The sequence below is a fragment of the Triturus cristatus genome, chromosome 7 (assembly GCF_964204655.1).
Source record: "Triturus cristatus chromosome 7, aTriCri1.1, whole genome shotgun sequence".
NCBI lineage: Eukaryota > Metazoa > Chordata > Amphibia > Caudata > Salamandridae > Triturus > Triturus cristatus.
Genome location: NC_140590.1, coordinates 144,455,861 through 144,474,002, shown reverse-complemented (window position 1 = coordinate 144,474,002; position 18,142 = coordinate 144,455,861). Strand labels below are relative to the sequence as shown.

The window sequence follows — 18,142 nt, the reverse complement described above, 5'->3', positions numbered from 1 at the left end:
ACCATATATTATAGATAGTTGGAAGATAGTAGCAATAATATCATACAAATATAACATTTCAAGTGGAGATATTCCTACTAACTCAACAATTTCCAATAGGTGAACAGTAAGTCCTAATTCAAATAACAGTGTTAATGGCTAAAGCATCAACAGTCCTAATGATAATAGCAACTACATGAATATAAATAATGATAATGAATTAACAAGGAGATGAAAAAGAAAGGGATTACCTTATTGTAGTTCCTAATTAGAAGGAAAAATGCAAAATATTACCAGAAATAGTATATTTATCAGCTAGAAAGGGGTTCCGAATTTGGATGCAAGTTCCAACATTGTCCAGCAAAACACACAAGATGATGGACGGAATGTTGCACAATGGCAAAACACTCACCCCCAGTCACAGATCTAGGTTTAATCCATCGTTATTTTGCTCACCACACCACCCCAGTTCAGACATGGCCATATGCAAATCAGTCTTGACCCTGTGCCTCATGGGAACAGTCCAGCCCGAACTGCCAAGCCATGTCGTCCCTGGACCAGAATCAAGCATCCTAGGATCGGTTTCTGGCTATTAGCCGTCATCAGCCAGGATAGCTTGACTCCAGTGGCGTAGTGAGCACGGGACCCACGTCTGGGCATACCCTTCCCACATAGGGTGAACAGCAAAACACACAAGATGATGGACGGAATGTTGCACAATGGCAAAACACTCACCCCCAGTCACAGATCTGGGTTTAATCCATCGTTATTTTGCTCACCACACCACCCCAGTTCAGACATGGCCATATGCAAATCAGTCTTGACCCTGTGCCTCATGGGAACAGTCCAGCCCGAACTGCCAAGCCATGTCGTCCCTGGACCAGAATCAAGCATCCTAGGACCGCTTTCTGGCTATCAGCCGTCATCAGCCAGGATAGCTTGACTCCAGTGGCGTAGTGAGCACGGGACCCACGTCTGGGCATACCCTTCCCACATAGGGTGAACAGCAAAACACACAAGATGATGGACGGAATGTTGCACAATGGCAAAACACTCACCCCCAGTCACAGATCTGGGTTTAATCCATTGTTATTTTGCTCACCACACCACCCCAGTTCAGACATGGCCATATGCAAATCAGTCTTGACCCTGTGCCTCATGGGAACAGTCCAGCCCGAACTGCCAAGCCATGTCGTCCCTGGACCAGAATCAAGCATCCTAGGACCGGTTTCTGGCTATCAGCCGTCATCAGCCAGGATAGCTTGACTCCAGTGGCGTAGTGAGCACGGGACCCACGTCTGGGCATACCCTTCCCACATAGGGTGAACAGCAAAACACACAAGATGATGGACGGAATGTTGCACAATGGCAAAACACTCACCCCCAGTCACAGATCTGGGTTTAATCCATCGTTATTTTGCTCACCACACCACCCCAGTTCAGACATGGCCATATGCAAATCAGTCTTGAACCTGTGCCTCATGGGAACAGTCCAGCCCGAACTGCCAAGCAATGTCGTCCCTGGACAAGAATCAAGCATCCTAGGACCGGTTTCTGGCTATCAGCCGTCATCAGCCAGGATAGCTTGACTCCAGTGGCGCAGTGAGCACGGGACCCACGTCTGGGCATACCCTTCCCACATAGGGTGAACAGTAAAACACACAAGATGATGGACAGAATGTTGCACAATGGCAAAACACTCACCCCCAGTCACAGATCTGGGTTTAATCCATCGTTATTTTGCTCACCACACCACCCCAGTTCAGACATGGCCATATGCAAATCAGTCTTGACCCTGTGCCTCATGGGAACAGTCCAGCCCGAACTGCCAAGCCATGTCGTCCCTGGACCAGAATCAAGCATCCTAGGACCGGTTTCTGGCTATCAGCCGTCATCAGCCAGGATAGCTTGACTCCAGTGGCGTAGTGAGCACGGGACCCACGTCTGGGCATACCCTTCCCACATAGGGTGAACAGCAAAACACACAAGATGATGGACGGAATGTTGCACAATGGCAAAACACTCACCCCCAGTCACAGATCTGGGTTTAATCCATCGTTATTTTGCTCACCACACCACCCCAGTTCAGACATGGCCATATGCAAATCAGTCTTGACCCTGTGCCTCATGGGAACAGTCCAGCCCGAACTGCCAAGCCATGTCGTCCCTGGACCAGAATCAAGCATCCTAGGACCGGTTTCTGGCTATCAGCCGTCATCAGCCAGGATAGCTTGACTCCAGTGGCGTAGTGAGCACGGGACCCACATCTGGGCATACCCATCCCACAGAATGTCTGCATTGTCAGCATTCCGTCCATCATTTGTTTGTTGTAACGCTTTTCGCCCTAAGTGGGATGGGTATTCCCAGACGTGGGACCCGTGCTCACTACGCCACTGGAGTCAAGCTATCCTGGCTGATGACGGCTGTTAGCCAGAAACCGGTCCTAGGATGGTTGATTCCGGTCCAGGTAAGACATGGCTTGGCAGTTCGGGCTGGACTGTTCCCATGAGGCACAGGGTCAAGACTGATTTGCATATGGCCATGTCTGAACTGGGGTGGCGTAGTGGGCAAAAGAACGATGGATTTAACCCAGATCTCTTGACTGGGGGAGAATGTCTGCATTGTTAGCATTCCGTCCATCATTTGTTTGTTGTAACGCTTATCGCCCTCAGTGGGATGGGTATTTCCAGACGTGGGACCCGTGCTCACTACGCCACTGGAGTCAAGCTATCCTGGCTGATGATGGCTGATAGCCAGAAACCGGTCCTAGGATGCTTGATTCCGGTCCAGGGAAGACATGGCTTGGCAGTTCGGGCTGGACTGTTCCCATGAGGCACAGGGTCAAGACTGATTTGCATATGGCCATGTCTGAACTGTGGTGGCGTAGTGGGCAAAAGAACGATGGATTTAACCCAGATCTCTTGACTGGGGGAGAATGTCTGCATTGTCAGCATTCCGTCCATCATTTGTTTGTTGTAACGCTTTTCGCCCTAAGTGGGATGGGTATTCCCAGATGTGGGACCCATGCTCACTACGCCACTGGAGTCAAGCTATCCTGGCTGATGACGGCTGATAGCCAGAAACTGGTCCTAGGATGCTTGATTCCGGTCCAGGGAAGACATGGCTTGGCAGTTCGGGCTGGACTGTTCCCATAATACACAGGGTCAAGACTGATTTGCACATGGCCATGTCTGAACTGGGGTGGCGTAGTGGGCAAAAGAACGATGGATTTAACCCAGATCTCTTGACTGGGGGAGAATGTCTGCATTATCAGCATTCCGTCCATCATTTGTTTGTTGTAACGCTTTTCGCCCTAAGTGGGATGGGTATTCCCAGACGTGGGACCTGTGCTCACTACGCCACTGGAGTCAAGCTATCCTGGCTGATGACGGCTGATAGCCAGAAACCGGTCCTAGGATGCTTGATTCCGGTCCAGGGAAGACATGGCTTGGCAGTTCGGGCTGGACTGTTCCCATGAGGCACAGGGTCAAGACTGATTTGCTTATAGCCATGTCTGAACTGGGGTGGCGTAGTGGGCAAAAGAACGATGGATTTAACCCAGATCTCTTGACTGGGGGAGAATGTCTGCATTGTCAGCATTCCGTCCATCATTTGTTTGTTGTAACGCTTTTCGCCCTAAGTGGGATGGGTATTCCCAGACGTGGGACCCCTGCTCACTACGCCACTGGAGTCAAGCTATCCTGGCTGATGACGGCTGATAGCCAGAAACCGGTCCTAGGATGCTTGATTCCAGTCCAGGGAAGACATGGCTTGGCAGTTCGGGCTGGACTGTTCCCATGAGGCACAGGGTCAAGACTGATTTGCATATGGCCATGTCTGAACTGGGGTGGCGTAGTGGGCAAAAGAACGATGGATTTAACCCAGATCTCTTGACTGGGGGAGAATGTCTGCATTGTCAGCATTCCGTCCATCATTTGTTTGTTGTAACGCTTTTCGCCCTAAGTGGGATGGGTATTCCCAGACGTCGGACCCGTGCTCACTACGCCACTGGAGTCAAGCTATCCTAGCTGATGACGGCTTATAGCCAGAAACTGGTCCTAGGATGCTTGATTCCGGTCCAGGGAAGACATGGCTTGGCAGTTCGGGCTGGACTGTTCCCATGAGGCACAGGGTCAAGACTGATTTGCATATGGCCATGTCTGAACTGGGGTGGCGTAGTGGGCAAAAGAACGATGGATTTAACCCAGATCTCTTGACTGGGGGAGAATGTCTGCATTGTCAGCATTCCGTCCATCATTTGTTTGTTGTAACGCTTTTCGCCCTAAGTGGGATGGGTATTCCCAGACGTGGGACCCGTGCTCACTACGCCACTGGAGTCAAGCTATCCTGGCTGATAACGGCTGATAGCCAGAAACTGGTCCTAGGATGCTTGATTCCGGTCCAGGGAAGACATGGCTTGGCAGTTCGGGCTGGACTGTTCCCATGAGGCACAGGGTCAAGACTGATTTGCATATGGCCATGTCTGAACTGGGGTGGCGTAGTGGGCAAAAGAACGATGGATTTAACCCAGATCTCTTGACTGGGGGAGAATGTCTGCATTGTCAGCATTCCGTCCATCATTTGTTTGTTGTAACACTTTTCGCCCTAAGTGGGATGGGTATTCCCAGACGTGGGACCCGTGCTCACTACGCCACTGGAGTCAAGCTATCCTGGCTGATGACGGCTGATAGCCAGAAACCGGTCCTAGGATGCTTGATTCCGGTCCAGGGAAGACATGGCTTGGCAGTTCGGGCTGGACTGTTCCCATGAGGCACAGGGTCAAGACTGATTTGCATATGGCCATGTCTGAACTGGGGTGGCGTAGTGGGCAAAAGAACGATGGATTTAACCCAGATCTCTTGACTGGGGGAGAATTTCTGCATTGTCAGCATTCCGTCCATCATTTGTTTGTTGTAACGCTTTTCGCCCTAAGTGGGATGGGTATTCCCAGACGTGGGACCCATGCTCACTACGCCACTGGAGTCAAGCTATCCTGGCTGATGACGGCTGATAGCCAGAAACCGGTCCTAGGCTGCTTGATTCCGGTCCAGGGAAGACATGGCTTGGCAGTTCGGGCTGGACTGTTCCCATGAGGCACAGGGTCAAGGCTGATTGGCATATGGCCATGTCTGAACTGGGGTGGCGTAGTGGGCAAAAGAACGATGGATTTAACCCAGATCTCTTGACTGGGGGAGAATGTCTGCATTGTCAGCATTCCGTCCATGATTTGTTTGTTGTAACGTTTTTCGCCCTAAGTGGGATGGGTATTCCCAGACGTGGGACTCGTGCTCACTACGCCACTGGAGTCAAGCTATCCTGGCTGATGACGGCTGATAGCCAGAAACCGGTCCTAGGATGCTTGATTCCGGTCCAGGGAAGACATGGCTTGGCAGTTCGGGCTGGACTGTTCCCATGAGGCACAGGGTCAAGACTGATTTGCATATGGCCATGTCTGAACTGGGGTGGCGTAGTGGGCAAAAGAACGATGGATTTACCCAGATCTCTTGACTGGGGGAGAATGTCTGCATTGTCAGCATTCCGTCCATCATTTGTTTGTTGTAACGCTTTTCGCCCTAAGTGGGATGGGTATTCCCAGACGTGGGACCCCTGCTCACTACGCCACTGGAGTCAAGCTATCCTGGCTGATGACGGCTGATAGCCAGAAACCGGTCCTAGGATGCTTGATTCCAGTCCAGGGAAGACATGGCTTGGCAGTTCGGGCTGGACTGTTCCCATGAGGCACAGGGTCAAGACTGATTTGCATATCGCCATGTCTGAACTGGGGTGGCGTAGTGGGCAAAAGAACGATGGATTTAACCCAGATCTCTTGACTGGGGGAGAATGTCTGCATTGTCAGCATGCCGTCCATCATTTGTTTGTTGTAACGCTTTTCGCCCTAAGTGGGATGGGTATTCCCAGACGTGGGACCCGTGCTCACTACGCCACTGGAGTCAAGCTATCCTGGCTGATGACGGCTGATAGCCAGAAACCGGTCCTAGGATGCTTGATTCCGGTCCAGGGAAGACATGGCTTGGCTGTTCGGGCTGGACTGTTCCCATGAGGCACAGGGTCAAGACTGATTTGCATATGGCCATGTCTGAACTGGGGTGGCGTAGTGGGCAAAAGAACGATGGATTTAACCCAGATCTCTTGACTGGGGGAGAATGTCTGCATTGTCAGCATTCCGTCCATCATTTGTTTGTTGTAACACTTTTCGCCCTAAGTGGGATGGGTATTCCCAGACGTGGGACCCGTGCTCACTACGCCACTGGAGTCAAGCTATCCTGGCTGATGACGGCTGATAGCCAGAAACCGGTCCTAGGATGCTTGATTCCGGTCCAGGGAAGACATGGCTTGGCAGTTCGGGCTGGACTGTTCCCATGAGGCACAGGGTCAAGACTGATTTGCATATGGCCATGTCTGAACTGGGGTGGCGTAGTGGGCAAAAGAACGATGGATTTAACCCAGATCTCTTGACTGGGGGAGAATGTTTGCATTGTCAGCATTCCGTCCATCATTTGTTTGTTGTAACGCTTTTCGCCCTAAGTGGGATGGGTATTCCCAGACGTGGGACCCATGCTCTCTACGCCACTGGAGTCAAGCTATCCTGGCTGATGACGGCTGATAGCCAGAAACCGGTCCTAGGCTGCTTGATTCCGGTCCAGGGAAGACATGGCTTGGCAGTTCGGGCTGGACTGTTCCCATGAGGCACAGGGTCAAGACTGATTTGCATATGGCCATGTCTGAACTGGGGTGGCGTAGTGGGCAAAAGAACGATGGATTTAACCCAGATCTCTTGACTGGGGGAGAATGTCTGCATTGTCAGCATTCCGTCCATCATTTGTTTGTTGTAACGCTTTTCGCCCTAAGTGGGATGGGTATTCCCAGACGTGGGACCCGTGCTCACTACGCCACTGGAGTCAAGCTATCCTGGCTGATGACGGCTGATAGCCAGAAACCGGTCCTAGGATGCTTGATTTTGGTCCAGGGAAGACATGGCTTGGCAGTTCGGGCTGGACTGTTCCCATGAGACACAGGGTGAAGACTGATTTGCATATGGCCATGTCTGAACTGGGGTGGCGTAGTGAGCAAAAGAACGATGGATTTAACCCAGATCTCTTGACTGGGGGAGAATGTCTGCATTGTCAGCATTCCGTCCATCATTTGTTTGTTGTAACGCAGTTCCAACATTGTCCTGCAGTCTATAAATGAGTTTTTCATTTGATGCTATTTCATACATTTCAATAATCTATTCATCATGTATAGGATATTGTGGTGTTCTCCAACGTCTTAATATGCAAGTTTTTCCTCATGGTGAGTGCAATAGCTATCAATCGTCTTGTATGCTTTGTTAGATTTGGGAGATCAGTGACATCATGTAAAAGAACTAATGTTTCCATTAAAGGAATGGACACCTGAGTTTGCCATACTTGTTTCCCTCTCCTTCCAGGGTGGGGGGGTGCAGAAGGAGGCAGACCTCAAGGGTCGGTTGCTCGTTTATCAATTTCAGGTGGCGGGTGTTTCTTTTATAGCGAGCTCCTTCTATGCTCCAAATGAGGGCAGGAAACATTCTTCCACAATGCTCTCACTGAGGCGACGGCCAACTCGGAGAGGTGTCTTCTGCTGGGGGGATTTGAATATGGTATTCAATAACATTCGCGACCGCTCCTGTCAGCGATCAGGCCAGGTTGGTGCTCTCTCCTCGGGGGCCGCGACACGTCTCCAGGATCTAGGGATAGTTGACATTTGGCGCTACTTTCACCCCAACAGTCGAGCATTCACCTTTAATTCGGAAGCACACAAGACATACCCCAGACTAGATTATCTACTCGGTTCCACCCCGATGCAGGCCGAGATCCTGACAGCATCTCTTTCAGACCATTCCCCAGTCATAGCCTCCTTCCAGTTCCTCCCTACGTGGCCGCCGCTGAGACTCTGGCGACTTCGCGACACACTGCTCCACCGGCTTCCACTGTGGATCAAATTAAAGTCACCCTCACAAACAATCGTGCCCTCAATAGCACCCCGGACACCTCTTTCACAACACAATGGATGGCTCTCAAGGTGGTACTGCGAGGTGAATTTATAGCTATTTCCACTGCCGAAAACATAGAACGTAGTCGCATGCGGGCAGAGCTTACCCAACGGGTGGCTGAGCTAGAACAGATGCATCAACGCACGGGGGCAGCCTGGGCTTGGCGACAACTCTGTGTGGATAGGAAACAAGTCACGGCACTCGACCAGGATCGAGCAGAGTATGCGGGTCTCCGCCACTCCTATTATGTCGGGGGAGATAAGTGTGGTCGCCTCCTCGCACACAAGCTACGAGAAACTAGGCAACGACAGGGAGTGCAGGCTATCAGTACTCCCGGAGGGGAGCTCACCACAGATGACACGGTCATTGCGGAAGCCTTTAGAGACTTTTATGCAGCACTGTACTCCGGCTACACTTTAGATGCACAGCACTGCAACGATTATCTGCAGACGGCTGTGATACCCGCTCTCAACAAAGCGCAGGCTGACTACCTTGACAGGGACATAGGCATGGAGGAGGTTATTGTAGCAATTTCCCGGCTTAAGCTGGGTAAGTCGCCTGGGCCAGACGGTTACCCGGCGGTCTTCTATAAAACATTTTGCGCACAAGTAGCGCCCATACTGTGGGATTTGTTTAACACCTTCGCAAATGATGGGGCTATACTGGCGGAGATAGTGGAGGCATCAATATTAGTTATTCCGAAGCCCGGGAAATTTAGGACACAATGCAGCGCGTACAGGCCGATTTCCCTGTTAAACGTTGATATCAAGTTATACACCAGTATCCTCGTCAGTCGGGTGGTGCCCTATATGGCCCAATTGATAGACCCGGATCAGGCTGGCTTTATCCCGCAATGGCAAACGAGCGACAACACTAAGAGAATCCTCCACCTGATAGAGAAGGCGTCCCATACTTCAGGGGAGTACATGCTGTTGGCTATTGATGCCGAAAAAGCCTTCGACAGGGTCCATTGGCCCTATCTGGAGCAAGTCCTGATCCGTTTTGGCTTTGGTGACAAATTGCACTCTCGGATACTCGACTGTTATCGCCTGCCCAAGGCAGGGGCACTAGGCAGGGGTGTCCCCTGTCACCCCTCCTGTTTGCGCTCTATATGGAACCGCTGGCGTTGAGGGTTCGTAACCGCCCCCTTTTTACAGGCATTCGTTTTGGAGGCGACACTTATACCATCAGTCTCTACGCTGATGATATCTTGCTCTCCCTCTCTAACTCGATCCCGGCAATGCACGCTCTTTTTGTAGAACTGTACTGCTTTGCGCAGGCCTCCGGTTTTAAGGTCAACATTGATAAATCAATTGCACTGGATATATCCCTCTCCGCTGCCACACTGGCCCATTTCCAAGAGGAACACACTCTCCAGTGGGTGACCTCTTCTATCCCGTATCAGGGAATTCACCTGGCGCTCACTATTCCGGCCACCGTGGCTGTTAATTACGTCAACCTTCGCTCACTCCTCCGCACGGAATTGGGAAAGTGGAAGCACTGCACTCTATCGTGGTTAGGCAGAATAGCTGCCATTAAAATGACCATCCTCCCCCAAATCCTGTATCTCTTCCAGACCTTTCCCCTTCGGCCTCCTTTAGGTTGGATTCAACAGACACAGGCTGACCTTTCGAACTTCATCTGGCAGGGCCGCAAGCCTCGGTTCAAACATGCGATCGCGGTTCTCCCGCCGGAGAGGGGAGGGGTCGGGATCCCGGACTTACAGCTTTATTTCAATGCTGCACAGCTCCGCTACCTGGTGGAATGGTACCGCCTCGAGTTGGAGAAACACTGTCTGTTTCAGGTTCAAGCGGTGGCAGCTATGCCCCTAAAAAGCATCCCCTTTCTTCGGAAAACAGACAGACTGCCCAATCTATATGCCTCATATATCACAGGGATGATCATGGAGGTTTGGGACCGCACTAGCACTGCCCATGAACTGACTTCCTTTCCCTCCCTACTGACGCCCCTCTTTAATAATCCGGAATTTCACCCTGGTAATGATCCTAAGGCCTTTGCTGCATGGCGTTCCTCCGACTGTCGTTCCCTTGTTCATCTCTTTGATTTTGATGGGATCCTCTCATTCCCACTACTTAAAACACATTACGGCATCCCTGAATCGGAACGCCTATGGTACCTACAACTTAGGCACTGGGCGCTCCATCCACAAATTAAACCCGGTGCCCACCGCCTACTGACTTCATATGAAAAATGGCTTATCACCCGCACCTCTGATAAAAAGCTTATTTCTGACCTGTATAAACAGCTGCTACTGAGCACTACTCACATTTATAACGCAGGTCGATTGCGCTGGGAGCGGGAATTGGGACGCACCCTTAGCCATAAAGAATGGGAAGGTATCTACCACAGGGCGCGGCACTCGGCATACCACATAGGCCTCCCAGAGATTTTGACTAAAATAGCTACCTACTGGTATTACACGCCAGAACTCCTACACCAATTTGACACACGACAAAGTGCCTTGTGTTGGAGGGGTTGCGGGGAGGTGGGCACACTCACACACCTTTTATGGAGCTGTGATCGCATCCAGCCTTACTGGTCTCACATCTTAGATGAGGTGGACAACCACTTTGACACTCAAATCCCGCGATTTCCTGCGTATGTCCTCTTGGGCTTACCCAACCCTGTCACATATCCCCTTAAATCTAGGAAGGGCCGGTTGATGGCTATCGCACTGGGGGCAGCCACTCAGAATATTCTCGCGCACTGGCGTTCCCCTTATCCACCAAACGCACACCGGATGGCTGCAGAGGCTTTGGCAGGTACTGGGCATTGAAAAGCTCTCCCTCACTCTTGCGGGCAGAGGGTCTGACTTTCTGGAATTGTGGCAACCTTTCTTGACACTACTCACGGCTGAATTTAGAGAAGTGACAAGTCCTCGTTATCTCAGACTTCTCCGCCTTGCTGATACACAAATCCCGCAAGCAAGGCCCTCACGCATTGATTCTCGAGGCATTTTTCTTCCTTACCCTCTTTTTTTTTCTTTCTTTTTCTTTTTTCCTTTCACCTGTTCGTGGACGAGGGGGGGGGTGGAGGGGAGCTATTGTGGGGTTTTAAGGATTGTTCTGTGTTCCCTATCCCCACCCTTTGTTCCTTTTGTAGACTCGCTCCACGCATCTTACTTTTGTAACGTTCTCACTTGTGACATTTGATGTTCTTATGGCACTGTCTACAGGGACCTGGGGGTCGCTTTGTTGTTTCTATTAAAACTAATAAAATATTTAAACCATAAAGGAATGGACACTTGTATAGCTCTGTGTAGAGATGCATTTACAGAAGATAAAATTGGACATCAGAATTAAATGTGTAGTATATCGCAGTACTCCTATGGGCACCTCCAACAGGTAGATTGGTGTAGTAAACCTGCTGTTTTGAGTTTTTGTGGTGACAAGTACCAGTTATGAAGAATTTTAAAGAGAGTAAATTTCATTCTGGCCTCTCTGATTCCCTTATCCATGTTCATAATAACATCCGCCCATTCCTTATCGGAATAAGCTACAGTAATTAAACCTTGCCATTTGACGTGAAGTTGTGGTAGTAATGGGCATAAGTGTAATTTAGCACTATGCGATTATAAAATCCAGAGACTGTGCCTTTGAATTTTCCCCACATTTTTAAGAATTGCAACACTGGGGAATCCTCAATTATTCAAGGATATGGTCCTAGTCTACGAAATAGGGATTGATTTAGTTGTAAGTATTTCCCCTCTTGGGAGGTAGGGAGTTGAAATTCCACCTGAAGCATTTCAAATGTTTTAAGCTCACCTTCTAAAGTGAGTAAGTGATCTAACATTAGAATACCAGGAAATAGTCTGTTTACCTATTCCAATATCAGCGTTATGCCATCTGGGAGGCTTTCCTTGTAGTCTTGGGTTAGTATTAAGGAGTTTGTGGGCATGTGTCCAAATCTTAAGCAAAGATTAAATAAAAGGGTTGGAAGTTTGTAAAGCAGGTGATTTATGAGTGTAAACATTTGTAAACCTAAAGTTGCCGGTAGAGTTTGTCTTTCAATGAGAGCCCATAGTGGGGGATCATCCTGTCTGGGCCAAAGATAAACCAATTGAGATAAATGGAGGGATGTATATTAATGCTTAATATAAGGTAAACTAAGGTCCGCATATCACCTGTGAGATATCAATTTTGAGATTTTAAGTTTAGGTCTCAGAGATCCCCAAATAAAGGTTTTAATACCTTTGTCGATATCTTGCAATATTGATATTTTAACTGTCAAATGCAACATACCTAAAACATAAGTGAAACGGGTCACTGTAATCATTTTCACTGCCTGTACTCTACCCCAAAAGGACAGGTTAAGATGGGACCATTTTTAAGTTATCTTTAATCATATGTTCTAAACCTGTGTTGATATAAATACCTAGATACTTCAGGTGGTCCACTTTCCATTGAATATTACAGCCCAAAACAGCTGCTTTTGTTGTACCCCTGGACCACGAGAGAGCTTCACTCTTATTCTAATTGACTTTGTAGCCATAAATGATCAAGAAACGATAAATGGTAGACATGAGTATTGAGAGTGAATTAGGCAGATCAGTTAGAGTGAGCATTATGTCATCTGCATAAAGAAGTATTTTTTAGATCCCTGCTGGTGTAGGAATGCCTGCTATTTGTGAACACTGTCTTATTGCCGCAGCCAGTGCAAGAAGGAATAAAGGGTTGATAAAAGGCAACCCTGGCAGGTTCCTCTTTGCACTAAAAAGATTTTGAAAGGAAACCCCAACAATTCACTTGTGCAGATGGTGTATCATAAAACCATTTGACCTAAGAGATATACTCATTGCCTAATACCAGCCTATGTAGTGTGCGGAACATATAGCTCCATTTAATAGGGTCAAACGCCTTCTCCGCATCTAAGTATAAGGCTACTCTGTCTTCTCCAGCATCCTTGGAAAGCCAGAGTACGTGAGTCAAAGTGCGTAGATGATTACACTAGTTTCTGCCTCGCGTCCCCCAGTATCGGTCTATCTCTGCCATGTGTCGTGTCCAGGGGACCGTTCTGTCTAAGATCACATCTGGGGCAAGATTCCAGTCACCGCCCAGAGCTATTTTGGAAATTCCCATCTCTGTTAGAATTCTGTTTAGATGAAGGAAAAAAGGAGCTTTGTTCTCAATGGGGGCATAAATTGAACCCACTCCTAATATGTTATCATCGATTTCAAGCGTGGCTAAAATAAACTGACCATCTTCATCTGACCAGGACTGTAGTATTTGACATTGCAGTGTTGCCCGTATCAGAATGACTACAACACATTTTCTAGTAATGGTATGGGATAGACTTCTGATGTGTGAGAAGGGGGTTTGCTGCTGGCCTACCAAATCGCGTTTTAATTTTTCTGATTCTATACCGGACAGATGTGTCTCTTTAATGAGAGCAATAGCTGTATGTTTGGAGGCTAAATAGGAAATAACTTTCTTCCTTTTAATGTAATTAATAGAGCCATTGACATTGATGGACACAATGTGCATAGGCCTAGTTGTCATGAAGCTGAATGGAAATGTTCGAGTATGTTTGTATTGAGTGAGAATGGATCAAATGGGTAGAAAGGGAAAGAATGGTTGATAAATGATGTGGGAATGTGGTAATGGAAAATTACTGCAACAAAAAAAACTATCCAGTGTATAATTAACCTGAAACCAATATGTGAAAATATAATCACAAAATATTGTTAATACTACTCTAAATGGTGTAAGTACACCATTCTAACTGCTAGAAAGGAAAAGAATACTGCAGATAAAACAACGGATATCTTTTATCTCTGGGACTAAACCTCAATGCGAGATGCAGACTCCACAGGGGAGAAAACAAAACTACTCATCGTAAACAGATTATGAAAATAACTACACCATGGAGTTATAAAGTCCATCTAGGAGATTTGCATATACCAATACAGTATGAGATATACATAGTGAATTGAATAACAATTTAGGAGAAAAGAAAATGAATCATATCCATCAGAGGTAATAACTGCAGTAAAACAGTACTAAAATGGTATTAATACATAGCAGGCATATATACTAGCTGGAAGAAGCAAAATTGGAATGTTTAGCATCAGATACTTTATCAAAAGACGTAAAAGACTTCAGAGGTGATCTCGATCTGTCTCTGGTATTTTCATGTGTGAGTACTTCTATGCAGCGGACCACGTTCTCTCTGTCAGACTGTTTCTTAAAGGTACGGATGTGTAATCTACCAGTACCGTGACTTTGAGGATCATTCTGTAATTTAAGTTGACTGTTCATAGTGGTTTTGGTAAGGATGGGGCTGTTAAGTCCATGTGTTGGTCCTCTAAACTGTCCAGGAAGCGTACCAGATCCTAAGGCTCTGTGAAATCCCTTGATTTCCCATCTATTGTGATCCACATTGTAGCAGGTTCCAAAAGACCATAATTAATATCCCATGTCTGAAGTCTTGACATAAGTTGCAGGAACGCTTTTTGTTTGCCATTAGTTTCAGTGGAGATGTCCACAGCAATAAATACTTTATGGCCTTCCAAGTCATAAGGACCATGTTTACGAGCAGCTGTTAGTAATTGACAGCATGTTCATGACGCAGGAGACACACAATAATTGGTCTAGGTCTAGATTCAAGGTTGAAGTTGAAGTTCTTGACCGAGTCCTGTGAGCTCTCTGCAACTCAAGGGGATGCTCAAAAGATATGTTCAGTAGCCGCGACATTAAGGTTAGTAGCAAGTTCTTCACATCATTATTTATTTCCATTTTTTTCTGAAATTCCATAAAAGCAAACTTTATTTCTTCGGGCGCTGTCTACCAAATCTATCACTTTTTGTTTTAAATGCCAGATATCTGGACCTCAATACTCTGCATTATCTAATCTTTCTTCCAAAAGGGTGGTCCATTTAGCTAGAATTTCCACTTTGGTGTGAAAAAAGATTAGGTCCATCCTTATTGACTTCATTTCTGTTGCAAGATCTGAGATTTTGACATCCATAGATCCCAATCATTGTCCCACAGCAGAGATCTCTTTTAAAATAAGGTCCATAGAAGCAGTGTCTTGTGAGACAGTAGAAGAAGTGCCCAAAGGTAGAGTTTTCTGAACCACTTGTGTAATCAAATGCTTTCTATTAGGTTTTCCACTGGCCAAACTGTTATACTTCAATGTTAGAGAAGACAAAACTAAGTACAGCCTAGTAACCAAATGTGACATCCAGTCACCTCACAAAGCAGTTAGGTAGTAACACTATAAACACAAATACATATTTGGATACGGGCAGACTTCTGGGATTCTCAAACATGATGGCTGTATGTTTTCAAACAAGTGGTGCTGAAATGTCACAAAGCTTTCCCCTGTTTATCTAAGTTTTCTCTGCACCCTTCTACCTTGTTTACTTAAATGTGTTGCAGAGTTTAAACTGTCAAATGAAGAGAAATACCTCCGGTATGAAAGTTCTCATACGCTTCCCCTGCACCCTGTGAGAAGTACAACAGTAATTCAAAAACACCAAGCAGCCTTTCCACTTAAAGAAAGAGAATTCCACTTAACTTTCAGAAGCAGGTTGTGTTTCCTGACAGAATGAGTCATTTTTTCACAGACTTCTGGGATTCTAAAAAATTATGGCTGCATGTTTTTAAAACAGGATTTGCTGAAAAACAGTCACCCAGCAATCAGAAATGTCACACAGCTTTCCCCTGATGTGTTTCCTGACAGAATAAGTAGTTTTTTTCCAAAGACTTCTGGTATTCTAAAAATTATGACTGCATGTTTTCAAACAGTGGTTTCTGAAAAATAGAGTATCAGAAATGCCACACAGCTTTCCCCTGGCTAGCCAAATGCCCTCTACACTCTCTTCTGATAGGAATTCCCATGTTATGTAGAAGAGTCTAAGCTGTCAAAAGGAGAGAGATAAATACCTCAGAGTTGAAAGTTCTCATATACTTCTCCTGAGTGGTGTGAGAAGTACAACAGCAATTCAAATACAATTCAAAAACACACAGCAGTCTTTCCACTTCAAGAAAGGGAATTTCTCTTAACTCTTTAGAAGCAGGCAGTTTCCTGACAGAATGAGTTCTTTTTCACAGACTCAGCTACAGAAATGGTGCTCTGATTTTCCATCCACACACTCTGCTGACAGGAAAACCAGTGTGAAGAGTTCAACCAGAGTTCAAGAGTAATTCAATTCCCCTGAAGCAGCCTCCATGTTTAAAAGCAAGGAAAGTCACTTATCTCTTGAGCAGCTGAGTTGTGAGGCTCAGCTGAAGGAAAGACCAGGCTTTAGGATTTCATTGAAGAACTCGGTTTAGCTGTAATTTCTCATGTTATGTTATGTTATAGGACTTTTATATAGCGCAGATTCACCAACTGGTCTCTTCGCGCTTTGGAGAGGAAGATAGCGTCCTAGTACCGTGCAATAACATAAGAAAAGTGAGGTGTTATTCTAATGACTCTCTAAACAGGATAGTTTTAAGAAGTTTCCTGAATTGCAAAAGAATGGGCTCCTTGCACAGATGTTCCGGCAGGTTGTTCCAGAGATGTGGAAGAAGAGTCGAACAAGCCCTGCCCCCCTTGGAGGCGAGTTTAAACCGAGGAGGGACTAAAAGACCCGCCTCCAAGGACCGCAGAATACGTCTCGGGGTATATATTTGAAAGCGCTCCTTAATGTATGCAGGGGCCTGGCCGTATAGGGCTTTATGAGTGATGCAGAGGCCTTTGAAGATGGCTCTTTGCTTCATTGGCAGCCAGTGCAGTTTGGTAAGGAGGTCAGAGGCATGCGCCCTTCTGGGCAGGCCAAAAATCAGTCGGGCTGCATCGTTCTGCACCACCTGCAATTTCCTGATCAAGTTTAATGGCAGGCCAATGTACAAGGCATTGCCATAATCCAGCCTTGAAATAATGGTGGCAGACACAATCATCTGCAATGAGGTCGTAGACAGGAGGGGCACAAGTTTACGTAATTGCCTCAGGAGGCCAATGCATGTCCCCACAACTGATGTAACTTGCTTAGCCATGGTGAGATCAGAGTCTATTTTAATACCTAGACTTTTCACCACAGGGACTGGGGAGGGGGCAGACCCCAGCTCCTGTGGTCAAAAATGTTCACACCACGAGCTGTTTTTTGGGGGGACAGTCAGGACCTCTGTCTTGTCTGGATTAATCTTAAGCGAGTTGGCCGACATCCACTTTACGGTAAACCGTAATATATTCTGAACTCTTTCCTGAGCTAATCTCGAGTTATCAAGTTGTACCAAAAGTTGTGTATCATCGGCGTAGTTAAAGACTTGACTATCCATGTGTGCCAGGCTCTCCACCAGTGGTTAGAGGTATAGATTGAAAAGGAGAGGGGACAAAGCAGAACCCTGAGGGACTCCGCAGGTCAGAGAGCCCTTGTCTGATATCTGTGTGCCCAGTTGGACCCGCTGGGTGCGCCCCGACAGAAAGGACTCCAACCATTGGTATGCTAGTCCCTTAATACCTGCATCCTTAAGGCGGGTCAGTAAAATTTTGTGGCTAACCTTATCGAATGCCGCTGATAGATCAAGTAAAATCAGGCCGTTCGAAATAGCGTGTCAAAAATAACCTCAAAATTACATTGACGATTTTCTCATTCATGTTGCATTCATTTTGTCTCTAAGGACACCTGCTGACAGCTGTGAAAAAAAAATTCTCCCCTCTGGAGTCTCAGAGCTCTACACAGAGGCGGCTTTTTCAGTCAGTGGCCTGCCTCCACCCCCATCCATCGCTTTTAATAATTCTGCCCCCCTCATCTTCTCTTACCTGATTGAGTCTGAATACTCCTCCTTGACCACTTGCACTGTTCTTTCCTTGACAAATTTATGTTTTATATTTTTACCCTCAGGTTTACTGAAAAAGTGTTTATCATATTTCCTGGATATTTCCATACTTTGATGTACTGCATGGCTTGTTGCAAAAGGGGTTTCTTTGTGTTCACAGGTTAAAACTGCCCTTCCTACAACAATGTTTAAACATTCTTTGATTGGAGGACACTCTTTGAAAATCTTTGTTTGGTTGTAGTGCATGCATCTTCCTTCGCCTCTGTTTCTTGTCCCTTCACATATTCATGCCTTATTGTTCCTAAGTTCCTGAATTTCTTCCTCCTCTACTGTGCTTCAATCA

General features: G+C 47.0%; 1 protein-coding gene across 1 annotated transcript in view; it reads left to right on the top strand.

Moving 5' to 3' along the window:
* LOC146809061 (B-cell receptor CD22-like) overlaps positions 1 to 18,142 on the top strand; it is a 656,591-nt gene that overhangs the window by 82,357 nt on the left and 556,092 nt on the right. The window lies entirely within an intron of this gene.